Raw genomic sequence first — 21,325 nt, 5'->3', positions numbered from 1 at the left:
CATCTAAATTGATGTGATCCTATAGGGATGACAGCATCAAACAAAAGAAGTTGTCAAGGAAGGAAAGAAGGAAGGAAGGAAGGAAGGAAGGAAGGAAGGAAGGAAGGAAGGAAGGAAGGAAGGAAGGAAGGAAGGAAGGAAGGAAGGGAGGAAGGGAGGGAGGGAGGGAGGGAGGGAGGGAGGGAGGAAGGAAGGGAGGGAGGGAGGGAGGGAGGGAAGGAGGGAGGGAGGAGGGAGGGAGGGAGGGAGGGAGGGAGGAGGGAGGGAGGGTGGAAGGAAGGAAAGAAGGAAGGAAGGAAGGAAGGAATAAAAGAAGGAAGGATGGAAGGAAGAAAGGAAGGAAGGGAGGAAGGAAGGATGGGAGGGAGGCAGGAAGGATGGAAAGAAGGAAGGAAGGATGGAAGGAAGGAAGGAAGGAAGGAAGGAAGGAAGGAAGGAAGGAAGGAAGGAAGGAAGGAAGGAAGAAGGAAGAAAGAAAGAAAGAAAGAAAGAAAGAAAGAAAGAAAGAAAGAAAGAAAGAAAGAAAGAAAGAAAGAAAGAAAGAAAGAAAGAAAGAAAGAAAGAAAGAAAGAAAGAAAGAAAGAAAGAAAGAAAGAAAGAAAGAAAGAAAGAAAGAAAGAAAGAAAGAAAGAAAGAAAGAAAAGAAAAGAAAAGATGTTGCAGGATGGCACCCACACTCCAAAAAATCCCTATTGATATCAGCCCAAATACCTGAAGTTTGGTCATATTGATGTCTCTAAAGAGAATCATAGAGGAGTGGTGAGGCAGGACCATAGGCAAAGCAATGATTATGGGTGATAGTGCAGCAGGCAAGGTAGGAACTTTACCCACCCTCTCCTCCCAAGATTGCCAGCTCTCAGCTATGTAGCCAGTGTACCTAGAATTTTACAATGCTTGGTTTGCATCTCTTTCAATAAAAGAGTGAGTCTATAGAGCTGGCCCAATGTAACATGGCAACTGCCCCACATATATATTTTAAAGGGCATGCATTTATTTCTCTGGAGAATAAATAAATCTGAACTTAAGTGAGAACTGAGCATACATACTAATAGAAAATAGCCAAGATTGGAGAAGGATTAACAGGAAGGGTTATCACACTTGCATTGGGGGTCAGATAAATAGTACAGTGTATAGGGCATTTGCCCAGCACCATATTGGATACCCAAATTCTGGCAGAAATGATCCCTGAACAGAACCAGGAGTAAGCCTTGAGCACTAATGGGTATCCCCTCCCAGCCCACATACCTTATTTTCCGGCGTATAAGACGACTTTTGAAACAAAAAAAAGTCAACCGAAAATCGGGGGTCGTCTTATACGCCAAGTATATCCCGAAAAATGTTTCAATATGCCGCTAAACGAAAATTGTCTGAATATTGCCACAAAACGAATTTTCCAACTCGATCCTGCACCAATCACTGCAAGGCTGCTCGGAAGGCCTCTCTAACTCAGCCAATCCAAGTAGGCTTTTTTTTTTTTTTTTTTTTTTTTGGTTTTTGGGCCACACCCGGTGACGCTCAGGGGTTACTCCTGGCTATGCGCTCAGAAGTCGCTCCTGGCTTGGGGGACCATATGGGACACCGGGGGATCGAACCGCGGTCCATCCAAGGCGAGCGCAGGCAAGGCAGGCACCTTACCTCTAGCGCCACCGCCCGGCCCCCCAAGTAGGCTTTTGATGCATGCAAATTAGACAGTGTTCTGGACCCGAATCTACACTGTGAAAAGCCTGCTCAGATTGGCCAGAGTCAGAGAGGAAGTCTATGACAGTATAACCTTTGGACCTTTGCTTGTTGTGATTGGCTCACTGTGGTACATACCGTTGCAGCACAGGAATGTTCTGTCTGATACAGCAAATATAGGCCTAAACCTATGTTTTAAATGCAAAATTAGGGGGTCGTCTTATATGCTCAGTCGTCTTATATGCCGGTAAATAAAAAAACAACAACAAATAACTCAGTTGGGGAAAGTCCTGAGCAAGGAGGCTGTAAAAGAAAGTTTTCAAAAAACCCTGGCATTGATCGCAACTAGAGACATTCCTAGCAGCTTTGCCTTTCCTGGGAGATAGATACACACATGAAAACCACTGGCTTTGCTATATAAGAAACAGGTGCACAATTATTATCATTAAAATCACTGTTTTATCATGTGCAATTGCAGAAAGCATAATCTTATATCACTTTTTTAAAAGTACAGCATGAAAGCCCTATTGTATGTTTTTTACTTATTGTTGCTATACAGAATTTCCAGATACTTCTGGGCATTGTGGATATTTTTCTCTAGAGATAGTATTGTCAGACTAAGTTTGTACATTTCGCACCCATAATTTTATTAAATCTCCATGATATATGTATTTATCTATAGTTCATAAGAAGAAGAGATGAAATTGGGGCATTCTGCTCGATAAGTTATTTAGCAAAAAAAAAAAAAAAAAAAAGAACAGAGGCACAGGCCAGAGCAATAATCCAATGGGTAGGGCACTTTACTTGCATGTAGCAAATCTGAACTTGATCCCTGGAACCCCATATGGTATCCTGAGCCCAACAGGAGTGATTCCTGAGTGCAGAGCCAGAAGTAAATTCTGAGCACAGCTGGGTGTGATTCCCTCTAAAACACACCACACACACACACACACACACACACACACACACGCACGCACGCACACACATGTGCACGCGCGCAGGAAAAAAACTGATCCAGTCCACACTGAAGGTCATATTGTTATCACTGTATATAGAATTGGATTAGAATAAATATCCCCACAAAACATGTAAATTCACAGCAACAGGGCTAAAGGAATTGATAGTAGAATTTTCCTTCTATACTCAGAAGAGGGTAAGGTGAGTTAAGTGATTATAGGAACACCAAATATATTGAATAAAGAAATATCTTGGGCCCGGAGAGATAGTACAGCGGTGTTTGCCTTGCAAGCAGCCGATCCAGGACCAAAGGTGGTTGGTTCAAATCCTGCTGTCCCCCGTGCCTGCCAGGAGCTATTTCTGAGCAGACAGCCAGGAGTAACCCCTGAACACTGCCAGGTGGGACCCAAAAACCAAAAAAAAAAAAAAAAAAAAAAAGAAATATTTCAGGTCATAAAGTGCCCAAGAGAAGAGATAAGAAAAATCAAACTTAGAGAAGTTACAGTGATTTTTTTTTTTTTAAAAATGGGTCAGTTTGGCTGGGAGCAGGCTCCCAAGCAGGCTTCAGCATCCTGGGGCCACTTTACACAACAGACCAGTGGGGCAGCAATTGATCAATTGATTCAAAGTTGCTCAGTCCTCTAGTGCTGGGGATTCCCCAAACCAGGGCAGCAGTCTTATGCTGGGCTGGGAGTGGGGGTGGATATCCAGGGTTGTACACAGAGCTATACTCAGAAGCTATATCGTGCTGAGGATAGAAGCCAAGTCCCACACATGCTCTGCATGGGGCCTCACTCCCTGCAATCTTTGACACATGTAGTGAATTTAAAGAATGTTAGTAAAAGAGAGCATGTGTTCTTCAGAGGAGCAAGGACCGCCATATAGACATTAGACCTCTTTCTTTTCCTAGATTCCAGGGTTCAGACCTAGGGCCTTATTATATGAAGTGTGTGTTCTGCCACTGAGATACTTTCTGAGCATGAGCAGCTCCTGGGTACAAGAGAATTGCTGAAAAGTACACATGGATGTACATACAAAAACACTCACCAAAGAATCATGGATCTAAAAAAATGTAGGTGCTGGAGAGAGTGTAGGGCACCTGATTTGCAAGCAGCCAACCCAGGTTTAATCCTTGGCACCCTATTTGGTCCCCTGATCATATTAGGAGTGATCCCTGAATGCAGAGCCAGGAATAAGTCCAAATGTGGGGGAAGAAAGAAAGAAAGAAAGAGGGGCCGGAGAGATAGCATGGAGGTAAGGTGTTTGCCTTTCATGCAGGAGGTCATTGGTTCGAATCCCGGCGTCCCATAAGGTCCCCCGTGCCTGCCAGGAGCAATTTCTGAGCCTGGAGCCAGGAATAACCTCTGAGCACTGCCAAGTGTGACCCAAAAACCACACACATAAAAAAAAGAAAAAAGGAAGAAAGGAAGGAAGGAAGGAAGGAAGGAAGGAAGGAAGGAAGGAAGGAAGGAAGGAAGGAAGGAAGGAAGGAAGGAAGGAAGGAAGGAAGGAAAAAAAAGAAAAGAAAATCTTGCTTTGAGGTCGGTGAGATAGTTCAATAAAGTGTCACGTTCTCTAGGAAATTGGTTAGGGTTTGATTCCCACCGAGCTCCCAGACAGGAAAGACAGTTCCCATTCCCTGTCTGATTAGGTTAGGGGGAACAGTTCCAGTTGTAGAGATGCACAGAAAATAATTCACACAGTGAAAAGGTTCAAGAATGGGTTCAGAAAATCCAGTGCTCAAGCAAGGAATTCAAACCACAAAAAGCTTTCTGCTCCTAAGATGGAGTGCAGCTCAGTGGAAGAAGACCGAAGAATGAGCCCCAGCCTTCCTCAGACCCTTGCTTTTATTGACGAGAATCACCCTAGGGTGGGAGTAGAATACCAAGTAAGGACTAATCCAATATACTATCACCAGGTCACACCCTAGGGTGGAGTACAATTATTGATTAGGGTAGGATCAGTAACCCTATAGTACAATGGATAGGAACTTGTCTTGAATCCTGGTTAGATCTCTAGCACCACATATTGATTGTCCTCCAACCCTCACCAGGAGTGATCTTGCAGTGCAGAGCCAGGAGTAAGCCCTGAGCACTGCTTTAAAAAAGTTGTAATCTTAAAAAAAAAAAAAAAAAAGAGACAACTATGACCAAAGTTTTAAAAAGAAGAGAAAAATGTATTCATTATAATGCAGATCTCAATATCTTTTTTTTTTTTTTTTTTTGGTTTTTGGGTCACACCCGGCAGTGCTCAGGGGATACTCCTGGCTGTCTGCTCAGAAATAGCTCCTGGCAGGCACGGGGGACCATATGGGACACCAGGATTCGAACCAACCACCTTTGGTCCTGGGTCGGCTGCTTGCAAGGCAAGCACCGCTCTGCTATCTCTTCGGGCGCTAGATCTCAATATCTTAAAAGTAGTTAACATGATGGCTACTCTGGATAGAAAGAAAGGGAATAGGAGAATATGTTAATATATTTCTTTTGTCTGGTAATCATAGGGATTGACAAGTTTAATAAATAAATAGGAAAGAACATAAGTGTATGATATACAAAACAGAAGACAGTTCATGCTATTTTGGCTTGGTTTGGTTTGGTTTGTGAGTCACACCAGGTGAGGCTCAGGGGTTACTCCTAGCTAGGCGCTCAGAAATCATTCCAGGTGGGGGGACTATATGGGACGCAGGGGATCAAACTCAGGTCCGTTCTGAGTCAGCTGCATGCAAGGCAAATGCCCTACTGCTGTGCTCCCATGCTAATTTCTGAAGCGAAATTTTGCATAAGTTATGAAGCAGTTGAAAACAGGTACTTGTGAAGGAAGCACTATAGAAGAACTAAATACTTTATATAAACTATACATATATATATATATTGTTTCTATGTATTCCCTCTATATTATAAATAGAATACATTCTATATACTCTATAAAAGAGCAATGGGGGCAGCAAGTGCACCGCTGAAGTTGGGGATGGTCTACAAAACAGGAAAGTGCTTTGAGTAGCCCTGTCCAGACTGGGGATCCTTGAAGATGGAAGCCACAGCCCAGCAGATGACAGGGGGAAATTTACTGACTGCATAGTCTGGCCAGGGAGCTGGAAGTCTGTGGCAGGGCTGAATAGAGTGTGAGCAGCTGAACTCACATGCCATCACAACAACAGAACATCAGGATAAAACATCTCTCCCCCTCCCCACTCCTTGCATTGCCCCTCTGTAGTCTTCTGCTGAGAAAGCAAAACTTTGTTTTCTTGGCAAACCAGAAAGGTCCAATTAACTGCAGGGAGCTTTGGAGCTGACAAACTAAGTGAAGTCGCAGCGTCCCATTGTCCCCTCCCCAACTCAGTGCTTCCTTTTTTCTATTCAGCCACATTCTCAGTGTGTAGTTAACTGAAGTCCTAGCCTGGAGCACGCTTTCTCTGGACCCTTCTCTGTCGGTGTTTACTGCTAATTTTTTTAGTCCTGGGAATGGTCAGAACCTACAGATAGGGGTCAGAGAGATTGTTCAAGGGGTTGACTAAGTACATGCTTTGCAGGGAGGAATCCAGGTGGATCCCTAGTACTGCGTGGTCTCTGAGCATTAATTCTGTGAATTGCCCCCAATCACAGAACCCAGAGAAGTTCTTTAGCACCCCTGAGTGTGGCCTCCAAACCAAGTCAAACCAAACCAAATCCTAATAATACTGTAAATGGCCATAATCTAAAGAAATGGGGTGAGTGTAATGGTGAAATAAATTGATGGATTTCGGGGCCGGGCGGTGGTGCTAGAGGTAAGGTGCCTGCCTTGCCTGCGCTAGCCTTGGACGGACCGCGGCTCGATCCCCCAGTGTCCCATATGGTTCCCCCAAGCCAGGAGCAACTTCTGAGCACATAGCCAGGAGTAACCCCTGAGCGTTACCGGGTGTGGCCCAAAAACCAAAAAAAAAAAAAAAAAAAAAAAAAGGGGCCGGAGAGATGGCATGGAGGTAAGGCGTTTACCTTTCATGCAGAAGGTCATCAGTTCGAATCCCGGCGTCCCATATGGTCCCCTGTGCCTGCCAGGAGCAGTTTCTGAGCACAGAGCCAGGAAAAAACCCTGAGCACTGCCAGGTGTGACCCAAAAACCAAAAAAAAAAAAAAAAAAAAAAAAAAAAAAATCAAAAAAAATTGATGGATTTCCCATTTTGTTCTTTTCCTAAATTCCTTTAGCTTTCCTTGTTGCCTCAATGTATAGTTGAGTTTTCTTTTGGTCTGGTGGTTATTCTATATGTGTTTCTTTGTTAATTAATAAGGTATATAAAAATAAAACCTTTGCCACACTCATTTTATACATCTTCTTTTTTTTTTTTTTTTTTTTTTTGGTTTTTGGGCCACACCCGGTAACGCTCAGGGGTTACTCCTGGCTATGCGCTCAGAAGTCGCTCCTGGCTTGGGGGACCATATGGGACACCGGGGGATCGAACTGCGGTCCGTCCAAGGCTAGCGCAGGCAAGGCAGACACCTTACCTCTAGCGCCACCGCCCGGCCCCCATTTTATACATCTTACTACCTTTTTTTTCCTCCAGTTTTTCGGCCACACCCGGTGACGCTCAGGGGTTACTCCTGGCTATGCGCTCAGAAATCGCTCCTAGGGGCCTGAGAGATAGCACGGTGGTAGAGTGTCTGCCTTGCATGCAGAAGGATGCTGGTTTGAATCCCAGCATCCCATTTGGTCCCCCGAGCCTGCCAGGAGCGATTTCTGAGCATAGAGCTAGGAGTAACCGCTGAGTGCTGCCGGGTGTGACCCCAAAACAAACAAACAACAACAACAAAAAACAAAAACAAAATCACTCCTGGCTTGTGGGACCATATAGAAAGCAGGGGGGGGGGGGGAGGGATTGAACTACAGTTTGTCTCTCGTTAGCGCATGCAAGGCAGACACCCTACTGCTTGTACCATTGCTCTGGCCCCTATTTAATTTTTTTTATTTTTAATAATATATTAATTTAAGCATAGTGATTACAAACATATTTGTAGTTGGGTTTCAGTTATAATAAATGAACACTTCCCTTTACCAGTGCAACCTCCCCCCACTACCAATGTTCCCCATCTCCCTCCTCCCCTATTCCTTGCCTGCATTTGAGGCAGGCATTTTAGTTCTCTCACTCATTACCATTCATGATAGTTTTTTTTTTAATTTTTTATTTTTATTTTGATCATAGTGGCTTACATATATTTCACATTAGTATTTTAGGTACATATTAACATTGAATCAGGGGAATACCCACCACCAAATTTGTCCTCCCCCCTTCCTCATTCCCTTTCTGCAATCCATATCCCCCACCATCACCCCCCCCCCCCGGGTTGCTAGAATAGGTGGTCCCCTCTTTGTCTAGCTTACTATCAGTGATCATACATCTATTTGGTCCTGGTGCCCTCTCTTGCTTCTCCCTCTATTTGAGAGGCTAAGCTAGATAAGTGGTTTTGTGGTTTTGTTTGAAGGAAAGAAAAGCAATAAAATGGGGTAAAGAATAAGAAAAAAAAATTAAAAAAAAAATTAAAATATGCTGAAAATGGACAGAGTCCTTCTAGTGGCTATAACCTCAGTTTGAGAGAGGACATGAAAAAGGTAATTGAAATAACAATACAAAAATAAATGTCAAATTAAATATCCAGTGACCCCTACAGCAATAAAGAGAAGCACCACACTATAGTCTTGGTTCTGAAATCAAATTATGCCGGAGTGCAAAAAGAAAGAGAAAGATAAGATAAAATAATATAAAATAACAGGAAGACATCAACTTCAATATCTACACCAAAGTAAGGACGTCAAAAAAAAAAAACAATAAATAAATATGTATATGGAAAAATGGTTATTTTGTGCTTTTTTTTTTTCTTCCTTCCCCCCCCCCCCCCCCCCCGCATAAGCACAGTAACTATTGGGGATATTATAGAGGGAATTCCCTTGGCCTAGGAGATACAAGGTTTCTCCATCTCTGAAGTATACTGTCATGGGATTAACTATAGACTCCTTGCATGATCATTTACTCTCCCCTCGATGCTTTTGTGGTGTATGGAAGACTTCTGCTTCGTCATGGATGGTAAAATCAGACCTCTGTATCTAGAGATCTTGGTGACTGTGCAGCTCAAGGAATGGAGCTTATGATGAAGGCTTTCTTTGTGGTTCTAGCAGTTCTGTTTCCTCAGTGTCGTTTTAATTCATCTTCTGTAGTTGGTGTTCTTGGTCATTATGTTGCTCCTAGGATGGAGCCTGGAATAAAGTCTTTTGTTATGTTTCTGGAAGACCCATTCACTTGCGGTTATCTCAGTCAGACCTCTGGAATTGGAGATCTTGTTTGTTGAACAGATTGTAGACCAAAAGCTAGGTTAGAGCTTTTTGTTGTTGTTGTTGGTCCCGGGATGAGTACTGTCTAGTCCTGGTTGTAACAACCAGTCATCTGTATATAGCAATCTTGGTTTTTGCACAAATCAAAGGGTGACATGTCTTCTTATTTTGTGTTATGGTTGGCTAGTGAGGAAGGATAACTTGCTCTTAGATCTAGTTCTTCCCATTTCCTCCTTGTCAGGTTATCAATTTAGAACTGTTGTATGTTGGTGCCAGAGCAGCATTATGAATGCCCTGGAGGGGATTTGGTTCTCGGAGCTGTTATGGAGAACTCTGTCGTTTCTATGTCTGGAATCCAAGGCTGGACTGTCGGTGCCTATTTCCCTGGAGTCTAGGTTGGTTCCACATGACATACATTCAGGGTGGGAGATGTCCCTGTGTTGTAAAAAATGTATAAGTTCTTATCCCTCGTAGGTAAGAGCTTGTTTTTACATGTAAAATTTCCCCTATTTTTAATATGCCTTTGCAGGAAGAAGTGGTGCTATATTATATAGTTGGTGGATTTGGGGGTGGAGAGAGAAGAAAACAGACCCATGACAAAAACTAAAAATATGTATGCTCAGACATATCTAAAGAAAAAAGAGTTTCTAAAAAGAAAAAATAAGTAAATAAAAGACATAATTGAAGGAATAAAGTGGGGCCGGGAGGGATAGCATGGAGGCAAGGCATCTGTCCTTCTTGCAGAAGGACGGTGGCTCACATCCCGGCATCCCACATGGTCCCCCATGCCCACCAGGGGCAACTTCCGAGCACAGAGCCACGAGCACCCTCTGAGCGCTGCCAGCTATGACCCGAAAGAAGCAAAAAAACAAATCAAATCAAAAAACAAAAACTAGAACAAAACAAATAAATGAAGAAAAAAAATGAACAAGGGGGGGAAAGGAAAAAAAAACAAAGAAAAAGGGAGAAAGTGATACAGGAAATTACATTTGGGGAGAAACAGTATAAGAGGTAGTGTGATATAGGTCTATACTTATGATGATAGTATAGGCTTCCCCATTGTCTTTTGAGATTTCCTCGTGAGGTGTGGGCTCCAGGCAGGGAGGTCTTGGGTAGAGTTCTTGCAATGGTAGTCCTTTTGGAGCTAATCCGGTATTAAGCCACAGTCCACAATAGGGAGAGGTGATTAGGAGGGCCACACTGCACGAGTCAGTCGGGGTGTTGAATGAGGTGTGAGTTTGAGTGGGTGTCTCTTCGCTTGGGTATTGGGTACTGGTTCGTTGGTGTAGGAGGTTGGTCTTGATGGCTAATGGGTTAAGAACTGAGGGTGAAGAGTTATAACATGGTGGGGATATCGGGGATTGGATTAAGGGGTGGAAGGGATAGTCAGGTTTCTGAGGTGGGAGAGGGGATAGTATATGGGAGGGGTTATATAGGGTATAGGTATGGGTTGTTTGTGGTTTGTGGTTTGGGGACAAGCTACAGTTTGTCCTAGGTTAGCGCATGCAAGGCAGGCACCTACTGCTTGTGCCATTGCTCTGGCCCCTATTTAATTTCTTTTTAAAGAAATTCTCTCCTTCCTTTCTTCCTTCCTTCCTTTTCATTTTTGGGCCACATTTGGTGGTACTCAGGACTTATTCCTGGCTCTGCATTCAGGGATCACTCCTAATCTGATCAGAGGACCAAATGGAGTGCCCAGTACCCCATATGGTCTTGCAAACCCACCAGAAATAATCCCTGAGTGCAGATTCAGGAGTAAGCATAGTGCACCACTAGGTATAGTCTAAAAACCTAAAATAAATAAAATAAAATAATAGCTATGCGAAGCTTTAAAAAGCAGAATAGCAAAGGAGGCCTTGGACTGGGAGTTGCTTGGTATAAAGACCTGAATGGGAGCAGGAGGCCAAGAATCAATCCTAGATATTCCTTCTCATGCTGTCTTCAGCATGAAAATTAAAATTCATTCTTTCCTAATGTTTTGGCTAAAGATTGACTTCAGGCAGGCAATTTAATAGCTCACCTCTTCAAGACAAAGCTAGATAGAAGAAAATATAGGAAAACATAGGTAGGGGCAGGCAATAATGTCTGAACCACAACTATAAGCTTCTAAGTAGTAGGCAAATGAGTGAAGACTTCAGAGCCAAATAAATCACCTTTTCCATCAAAAATTAAGAGCAGTCATAGCACTTTGTAGATCTTTCCCAAAAAATATCTACAGCCCATCTCCATCTCTGGGAGATGATACCACTCGGTGTGGATCACTTTTACTTTTGACTAAGTAGAGAAATTGAAAGTTGAGCCACCTAAATTCAGGGGCTAATATGGTAAATTATCATCTTTCTTTGCTTTACAAGTAGGAACTCACAAATATTTTAGATGAGTCTACTTTTAAAATCTGACTCACCTGCTGTGATGTGGTACAGGGGCACAGAGCACATGATCTGCATATGGATAAAAGAGCCATTGGATTTGAACCAATGACCTTCTGCATGAAAGGCAAATGGCTAACTTCCATGATATCTCTCCGATCCCTCTTTTGGCTATTTATATTTCTTCTTTGACAAAGTGTCTGTTCATTTCTTCTCCCCATTTTTTGATAGGTTAGATCTTTTTGGTTTTTGGGTCACACCCGGCAGTGCTCAGGGATTACTTTTGGCTCTATGCTCAGAAATCGCTCCCAGTAGGCTCAGGGGATCATATAGGATGCTGGGATTCAAACCACCGACATTCTGCATGCAAGGCAAACGCCTTACCTTCATGCTATCTCTCCGGCCCTGCTTCGACTTTTTTGGAGAGTGATGTTTTCTCCTTGTAGATATCTTTAGTCTCAATGTCATGGAGTGTTTTACCTATGTGTTGTTCTATAACCTTATGGTGTCAGGCCTGATATAAAGATCTTTTTTTTTTTTTTTTTTTTTTTTTTTTGGTTTTTGGGGTCACACCCGGCAGTGCTCAGGGGTTATTCCTGGCTCCATGCTCAGAAATTGCTCCTGGCAGGCACGGGGGACCATATGGGACGCCGGGATTCGAACCGATGACCTCCTGCATGAAAGGCAAACGCTTTACCTCCATGCTATCTCTTCGGCCCCTGATATAAAGATCTTTAATCCTTTTGGATTTGACCTTTGTTCATGGTGTTAGATGGGGATCTGAGTTAGCTATTTTGCAAGTGGCTTGTGCTAACACCACCTTTTTTGGGGGGCAGGGGGGCACACCCGGTGACGCTCAGGCGGGTTCCTCCTGGCTATGCGCTCAGAAGTCGCTCCTGGCTTGGGGGACCATATGGGACGCTGGGGGATCAAATCATGGTCCGTCCTAGGCTAGAGCTGGCAAGGCAGACACCTTACCTCTAGCGCCACCGCCGGCCTGCTAACACCACTTGTTGAAGAGGCTTTCCTTGCTCCATTTTGGATTTCTTGCCCCTTTACCAAGGATTAGTTGATTATACACCTGTGGAACATTCTCTGAATACTCAAATCTATTCCACTGATCTGAGAATCTGTCTTTATTTCAATACTGCTATAGGCAGCTTCTGTCCTACAGCCATCAGTGGGATTTTGGTGAATTCACTTTAGGGAGAGTGGGTTGCACGGACGGCGAAATATGAAATATGAAATAATTAAACTACACAGAATATGTGGGGTCAACACGTTTACTGGCAGGAGTGCAATAAGTTTAATTTTTTTGAGCAGAGGAATTTATAGGGGGTAAAATTTAGCCATAGGTAAAGAATAATTATAATCACAAAGGATAGTACAACAGTAACAATACCTAAGCTATGGGTGTGACTGTAAAAATTCTAGATTACAAAGGAGAAGGTTACAACTCAAGGCAACTCTTTGCAAGCTTACTTTACATGCAAAATTAGGATTAGGAGGGAGTAGAAAATATCTAGGAATTTGATCTTTACTGGACTGGACTCTATTGTTTTAGAGGTTAAGTAAAGGGAGGAGCAAAATCTTCAAAAATGAGTTTCCCTATTTCTAAAGGAGGGTCAATAGTCAATAGCCAGGATCTGCATTCTGGTTATGTCCTTGATTACCAGAAAATGCAGCTGCAAGGACATACTTGAAAAAGAGAGAAAAAGTATTGTCTTTGCTTTTAGGGCTGGCTATTATCCAGAAAAGGGGTTCTCAAATAATCTTTGGTGCTGGAATTTCTGAGCCAAAATTATTTGATAGAGGCCATAATTTTGCCTAATATTTACAAAAGAGAGATAGTCAAATACTGACTGAAAATGAAATGCCAAGCTTCTCTTTGGAAATTCCTCAACCATTCACGAAGGGGAAAAAGGCATCTACAGCGGGCCTTTTGAGGAACCCCATGGGGGGTTATTTTAGTTCTCCCCATCAAGAAAATCTGAAGATATATCTGGTGGGCTGAGCCCCCCTAAAAGTTTATGTATGCCGTGGCATAATACCCTGCTGTTTTAATAACTATTGCTTTGTAATACAGTTTAAAATTGGGGAAGGTAATGCCTCTTATACTCCTTTTCCCAAGGATTGCTTTAGCTATTCGAGGTTGTTTATTGTTCTAAATGAATTTCAGAAATGTTTGATCCACTTCTTTGAAGAATGTCATGGGTATCTTTAGAGGAATTGCATTAAATCTGTACAATGCTTTGGGGAGTATTGCCATTTTAATTATGTTAATCCTGCCAATCCATGAGCAGGATATGTGTCTCCATTTTCTTGTGTCCTCTCTTATTTCTTGAAGCAGGCTTTTGTAATTTTCTTTGTATAGGTTCTTCACCTCTTTAGTTAAGTTGACTTCAAGATATTTGAGTTTTTGTGGCATAGTGTGAATGGGATTGTTTTTATAATGTCTATTTCTTCTCTATCATTATAGTTGTATAAGAAGGCCATTGATTTTTGTGTGTTAATTTTGTAGCCTGCCACTTTGCTATATGAATCTATTGTTTATTGAAGCTTTTTGACAGAGTCTTTAGGTTTTTTTTTTTGGGGGGGGCCACACCCAGTAATGCTCAGGGGTTACTCCTGGTTATGTGCTCAGAAGTTGCTCCTGGCTTGGGGGACCATATGGGACACTGGGGGATTGAACTGCGGTCCATCCAAGGCTAGCGCAGGCAAGGCAGGCACCTTACCTTTAGCGCCACCACCCGGCCCCAGGGTTTTCTAAACATATTATCATGCCGTCTGCAAAAAGTGAGAGCTTGACTTCTTCTTCCTATCTAGATGACCTTGATATCTTTTTCTTACCTAATTGCTAGGGGCAAGTACATCCAGTATTATGTTGAATAGGAGTAGTGAGAGAGGGCAGCATTGACTTTTACCAGATTTTAGAGGAAAGGCTTTTAGTTTATCGCCATTAGAATAATATTTGCCATTGGCTTATGGTAGATGGCCTTGACTATATTGAGAAAAGTTTCTTCCAGTCCCATGTTGATGAGAGTTTTTATCAAGAATGGGTGTTGTGGGGGCCGGGCGGTGGCGCTAAAGGTAAGGTGCCTGCCTTGCATGCACTAGCCTTGGGGCGGACCGTGGTTCGATCCCCCGGTGTCCCATATGGTCCCCCAAGCCAGGAGCAACTTCTGAGCACATAGCCAGAAGTTACCGGGTGTGGCCCAAAAACCAAAAAAAAAAAAAAAAAAAAAAAAAATAATGGGTGTTGGAACTTCTTGAATGCTTTCTATGCATCTATGATATGATCATAGGATTTTATTTTTATTTTTTGTTGATATGGTGTATTATGTTGATTGATTTACAGATGTTAAACCATCCTTGCATTCCTGGGATGAAACCTACTTGGTCCGTGGTAAATGACCTTCTTGATGATGCATCGGATTCTATTTGTCAGAATTTTGTTGAGGATCTTTGCATCTGTGTTCATCAGAGATATTGGTCTGTCATTTTCTTTTTTGGCAGCATCTCTGTCTGGTTTCGATATCAAGGTGATGTTAGCTTCAAAAAAACTATTTGAAACTATTCAGGAAGCCTGAAAAGGATTGATATTAGTTCTGCAGGTTGATTGATATTAGTTCTACTAAGGTCTCAGTTTTTACATATCTATGGGCAGGGGGCTGGAAAAGCAGGTATCTCAGAATCAGAGCCAATTCTTGTGTGTGGGAGACCTATTTCTTTCAGGATGGCAGCAGTGGAGACACTTGTGGGATTGTACAAAGCCTTCCATGATCTGAGGGATCCAGAATAAGGTGGATTCTATTTTTCCTTTTACTAGCTCAGGGTCAGAGATCCATTTCCTAGAGCTGCTGCCTACTCCTATGCCCTCCTGGTGACTCTGCAGTGTGCCACCCTGAACAACTTTTATACACATCCCCAACATCTGTGTGTGAGCAACACAACCAAGCCAACCCCAAAAGAAATTGTGAGCACTAGGCTAGAAAGCCACACCCTGGGGAGTGTGTGAGCAGTATAGCCAGAGAATCACTGCAATTAAAAAGCAGCAACTGTACCTCAGGGCATCCTGAGTAAAACCAAAAGTAACCTCTGAGCATTGCCAGGTATGGCCCCCAAACAAAACAAATAAAATCACAAGAGCACTTGGTATTGGGCCAGGCATATAATACATGTACTAGGGTGCTTGATTTCTCTCACATGTGGAATATAAAGAAATGTAATACCATCCAAAGGAAACATAAACTTGCCTTCAGTAGGAAGTTTATGATGGTGGGGATGGTGGAAGGGAAAAAGAGAAGAGGGGACTTGAATGAGGAGGAGACACTGAGACAATGTTAGAGGAAAGTGGGCATTCTGGGGAATGGTATGGTAAAGGGTTTTGTGAGTAATGCACGAAACCTTATCACTAACAGTACTGTAAACCATGGCACCAAAATTTTCAAAAAGAAATAAGAGCAGGTCCTGTAAACACCTTGACAAAGTGTACTTGTGCCATGTCTGATGGGTGACTCTCTCCCTCTCCCAGCACCACAATACCTTCTCTCAGTCATCATAACAGCAGAGGGCAGGGATATCAATCAATCTCTGACTTACAGCATCATTATCAGCCTTTGTTCTTTGTATGTCAGGGCAGGAAGCATTGGGCTTCAGATGCTTGAAGTGTTGTGAACAGCCACAGGAGATTCCAGCAAGTCAGAAAAGGAACCCCAGGAAAAAACGAAGAAATCAACACAAAAAACTCTTGAGAACTTACCACCGTTCTTGTCAAGACTCAAGACCAGGAAGTCAGTTCTGTGTGTCAGGCTTGTGCAGACACTAAATGAATCTTCAACTGCTTTCTATGCTGAATCTATGCTCTGAAAGTGGCAGCCGTTGTCTAGAATGGGTAGAATGATGTCAGGGCAGATTCTTCTCCACAAAGCTGCTAAAATTGGGCTACCTCTGGGACACCCAGTAGTCAAACCAGTCTTGCCATTTCCTCCTCCGTACTCACCACCCCCACACCCCATCAGGCCCCCCCAGTTCGAGATCATTTCCATTTCTCCCCCAGGGGCTGCATCTCTATTCCTCTTTGGCCACTCCTTGATTTTAATCTGATTTGCTTAATATGTGCATAGTTGGTGCCGGAGAGAACAGAGCTGAAGACTCTTGCCTTACAAGTGACCAGGTTCAATCTCAACACATGTTTCCTGAGGCCCCCCCCCACCTCCAATTAGGGGTGATCCCTGAGTGCGGAGTCTTGAGCACTCCCCAAAATCGGGGAGAGGGGTAATGGGAGAGGGGACAAAGTTTTTGAATTTGGAGCTTAGACACTATATGGCCCCTGAGTGACCTGGGTGTGACTCTAATTCTAGCAGGAGTGACCTTAGCTGCTAGGTACTGCCAAGGAGCTCCCCCTACCTAGTACTCCAAAACAAATTTCTAATTCTCTATGGACCTTCTACAACACCGACAATTTTGCTCTTGTCATACATAAAGACTTATCCCAATCTCCATTTAGAACCAACCTTTTAATTAAAACTCAGAGGGTTAGCTACATGACCTTGAAAAAACCTTGTGCCTTCTCCACACAGGTGGAGAAAACAGCAGCTGTAAGATGCGGGGGCTTTTGGCTGCTTGGTGGGTGGTAATGGGGGAGTTTTCTGTCCTGACCTTGGGCAGCATGCAACCTGAACTATGTCATAGGATGAGCCAGCACCCTCATTATCAGTCCCTCTTTTGATATGAGCTAGTTCCAGGAAAGTTCTGCCTTTTTTTTTGTTTGTTTGTTTTTGGTTTTTGGGCCACACCTGGTGATGCTCAGGTGTTACTCCTGGCTAAGTGCTCAGAAATCGCTCCCGGCTCGGGTTACCTTCTGGGATGCCGGGGAACAAAGGAATGTCTGTCCCGGGTCAGCTACGTGTAAGACAAACGCCCTACCTCTGAGCTATTGCTCAGGCCCCATAGTTATGCTATTTTAAAACAAATCACCTCAATTATAGTTTAGCCTTTGGCTTAAGGGCAATGCAGCCTCAGAGCTTGAGTCTTTGTCCTGTGGCCCAGCATTGTTTTCTTGCTTTCTTATCACCAGCTTTGATTAAGGATAAACCTTGTGGAGAATCTGGTCTGTTTGGGAAGAGAATTTGGGGTACTGAAAGCAAGAAGAGATGGAAGCTTGTGCATTTGATTCATACAGAGACTGGCAGAATATTTTACTTCTCTTTTGTGTGGTAGGCAGTTTGCATTTAATAAAAATTTTAAAGATGAGCCCTTTATGTTATTTATTTGTAATAAATTTAATTGAATCACCATGATAAACAGTTTCAAAGTCATTCATGATTGAGTTCAGTCTTCAATGTCCAACATCCATTCGTTCACCAGTGTGCATGTTCTGTCACCCAATGTCTCCAATTTCTTTCCTCTAGCCCTGTCTCCTGCCCTCCCCTCTGACTGCCTCTATGGTAGACACTTTTTTTTTATAATTTATTTTGGGTTTGGGGCCACACCCAGAGGCACTCAGGGGTTACTCCAGGCTTTTCTCTCAGAAGTTACTCCTGGCACACTCAGGAGACCATATGGAGTGCTGGGTCCCATATGGTCTCCCAAGCCAGGAGCAATTTCTGAGTGCATAGCCAGGAGTAACCCCTGAGCATCATCAGGTATGGCCCAAAAACCAAAAAAAAAAAAAATGAAGTGCTAGGTCTGTTTACGTATTCCAAATTATTCTGGTTCAATTTTGGGAGGTTATAGAAGTATAAGAATTTACCTATTTCTTCTAGGTTATCCCATTTTGTGGCATAAAAATTCTCAAAGTAATCAATTATTCACCTTTACATTATTGTAATGTCTGTTGTGAGATCCCTTTAATTTTTGATTTGGCTTATTAAGTTTCTCTTTTTTGAGTCTTGCTAATGATTTATTAATCTTTTTTTATATTTTTAAAAAACAAAAACTTGTGTTTATTGATCTTTTTGGTTGTTCTTTGGGTTTCAAGGTTATTCATTTCTGCTCTAAGTTTTATTATTTCTTCCTCCTGCCTGCTTTCAGTTAATTTTCTTGGTAATTTTCCAATTTCTTAAGCTGTGCAGTAAAGCTATTTATGTAGGCCCTTTCTTCTTTCTTGATGAATGTTTGCAAAGCTATAAAGTTTTTTTTGTCCCCCAATTCACAATACAGACCAGGCAAAGGGCTTGGGTTGAGGTGTATATGGGGTGCATTTACTGTACCTTCTCTTTCTATACAGTCAGTGTAAAGAACACAGCCTGTAGTAAGAATTGGGAGGCCTTATCTTTTCTTTTCTTTTTTATTTTTAATGTATATTTAATATATTTTATATATTTAATATGTTAATATATGATTAATTATTAATTACATAATATTAATAAATATCAATGTAATACTAATATTTAATATATATAAAATCCTTCACCAGTGCAACATTCCCATGACCAATATCCCAAGTGTCCTTCCTCCCCACCCCACACAGGCCTGTACTCTAGACAGGCTTTCTACTTCCCTCATTCAGTCACATTTTGTTATGATAGTTCTCAGTGTAATTATTTCTGTGACTGCACTAAAGGATCCCTGTGGTGAGCTTCATGTCAGGTGCTGGACCCTCCAGTCCTTCTCTATTTTGTCTCTGAGAATCATTACACAAATGTTTTTCATTTTTTCTCAAAACCCATAGATGAGAGACCATTCTGTATTTATTTCTCTTCCTCTGACTTATTTCACTAAGCATAATAGATTCCATATACATCTATGTATAGAAAAATTTCATGACTTCATCTCTTCTGATGGCTGCATAATATTCCATTGTGTATATGTACCATCGTTTCTTTAACCATTCATCTATTGAGGGGCATCTAGGCTGTTTCCAGAGTCTGGCTATTGTAAACAACACTGCAATGAATATAGGTGTGAGAAAAAATTTTCCTCTTAATACTGCCTTTTCTGTGTCCCACAAATTCTGATAACTCTTATTCTCATTTGCTTTCAGGAATCCTTTGATTTCCTCTTTGATCCATTGGTAGTGAGCTGTTTAATTTCCAAGTGTTAAAAGTTATTTTTCCATTTCTGTTTGTAATTTATTTCTCTTTTCAGTGCATTATGGTTTAAAAGATAGTTGATATAATTTTTGTCCTCTTGATTTTACAGAGGTAAATTTTATGGTCCAGCATATGGTCTATCTTAGAGAAGGTTCCATGTGCTTTGGAAAAGAATGTGTATTTGGATTTTGGGGGATGAAAAGACCTATTCATATCTACTAATACTCTCTCTTCCATTTATTCTTTCATAGTTAGTATATTCTTGTCAATTTCTAGTCTGGCTGATCTATCAAAAATGTGACAAAGCAGGGATCTGAGTAATAACACAGCAGGTAGAGCATTTGCCTTGCACATAGCTGACCTGTTTTTTTTTTTTTATTTAATTTTTTTGGGGGGTCACATTGGAGGTACTCATGGGTTATTCTTGTCTCTATGCTTAGAAATTGCTCTTAGCTGGCTTAGGGGACCATATGGGATGCCCGGATTCCAACCACTGTCCGTCGTGGTTCAGCTGAGTGCAAGGCAAACGTCCTAGAGCTGTGCTATCGCTCTGGCCCTAGTCTTTTATTTTTTTTTTATTTTTTTATTTTTTTGGTTTTTGGGCCACACCCAGTGACGCTCAGGGGTTACTCCTGGCCATGTGCTCAGAAGTCGCTCCTGGCTTGGGGGACCATATGGGACGCCGGGGGATCGAACCGCGGTCCGTCCTAGGCTAGCGCAGGCAAGGCAGGCACCTTACCTCTAGCGCCACCACCCGGCCCCTAGTCTTTTATTTTTAATTTAGCAATTAAAACATTTTAAATTGCTTTACTTAAATTTCATGGTTACAGGTTGTTCATAATACAGTTGTTTTCTTCACAATTACAAAGTTGATCATGATTGAGATTTAGTCAGAGGATGGAGATGGGGGCATTGGTGGTGAGAAGGTTGCACTGGTGAAGGGGGTATTCTTTTTTATAACTGAAACCCAACTGCAAACATGTTTGTAATCATGGTACTTAAATAAAGATTTTTTTTTGGGGGGGGTCACACCGGGCAGTGCTCAGGAGTTACTCCTGGCTGGATCTTTCATTTCACTTACCAAGTTTTTCATTTCTGTTTTGACTTTTTCTCATTTCTGCTCTTATATCTTCCTGTGTTTTATTGCCAGTATATTTTCCAATGTTTCTTTGAGCTCTTTGACCATTCTAAGCATTTCTAGTGTGAAGTTCATTTCAGAGAAATTATATAGGGTATGGGCCCGGAGAGATAGCACAGCAGTGTTCGCTTTGCAAGCAGCCGATCCAGGATCAAAGGTGATTGGTTCGAATCCCAGTGTCCCATATGGTCCCCGTGCCTGCCAGGAGCTATTTCTGAGCAGACAGCCAGGAGTAAACCCTGAGCACAAAGCATGGTGGGATTTTGCCCTGCTTTACCATGGTTCCTTTAGTAACCCTAAGGTACTTCTTTCTCATATCATATCATATCAGATCATATCAGATCATATCATTGTCAGTCTTCCTCACTTCAAGGGAGGTCTCAGAGAAGTTTATGTGGGTGAGAGATTATCTTGAGGCCACCAATTTGTGAGACCACACCTCTGGGGGTGGCATCAACCTGGGTGAATGGGCCAAAGTGTGTTATTTTATGCAGATCTGTACTGCAGCATTCAGTGCATGCATTGATTAGACTTGGGAACACCCATTATTTTATTTTTATTTTATGTTGTTTTGGTTTTGAGGCAACACATAGCTGTGCTTAGGGATCTGGGGACCATAGGGAATGTCAGGGATTAAGCCTGGGTTGGTGTATGCAGAGTCAGTACCCTACCTGTTGTAATATTGCTCCAGCCCCAGATGAACATTTTATAACTCAAATGTAAGTTTGATGAAAATAAAAAAATTAAAGTAATTTTTTTTTTTTTTTGTGGTTTTTGGGTCACACCCGGCAGTGCTCAGGGGTTATTTCTGGCTCCAGGCTCAGAAATTGCTCCTGGCAGGCACAGAGGAC

At 42.3% G+C, this 21,325-nt stretch overlaps 1 non-coding gene across 1 annotated transcript; it reads right to left on the bottom strand.

Moving 5' to 3' along the window:
- Positions 1 to 18,439: 18,439 nt before the first annotated feature.
- LOC126033323 (small nucleolar RNA SNORA51) lies at positions 18,440 to 18,572 on the bottom strand. The gene has a single exon (XR_007504431.1). It is a non-coding gene; the product is annotated as a small nucleolar RNA SNORA51 (small nucleolar RNA).
- Between the last annotated feature and the right edge of the window lie 2,753 nt (positions 18,573 to 21,325).

Source organism: Suncus etruscus, chromosome 16 (assembly GCF_024139225.1).
Source record: "Suncus etruscus isolate mSunEtr1 chromosome 16, mSunEtr1.pri.cur, whole genome shotgun sequence".
Lineage (NCBI taxonomy): Eukaryota > Metazoa > Chordata > Mammalia > Eulipotyphla > Soricidae > Suncus > Suncus etruscus.
Note: the sequence above shows the minus strand (reverse complement) of the source record. Positions and strands in the feature narration are given on the sequence as shown.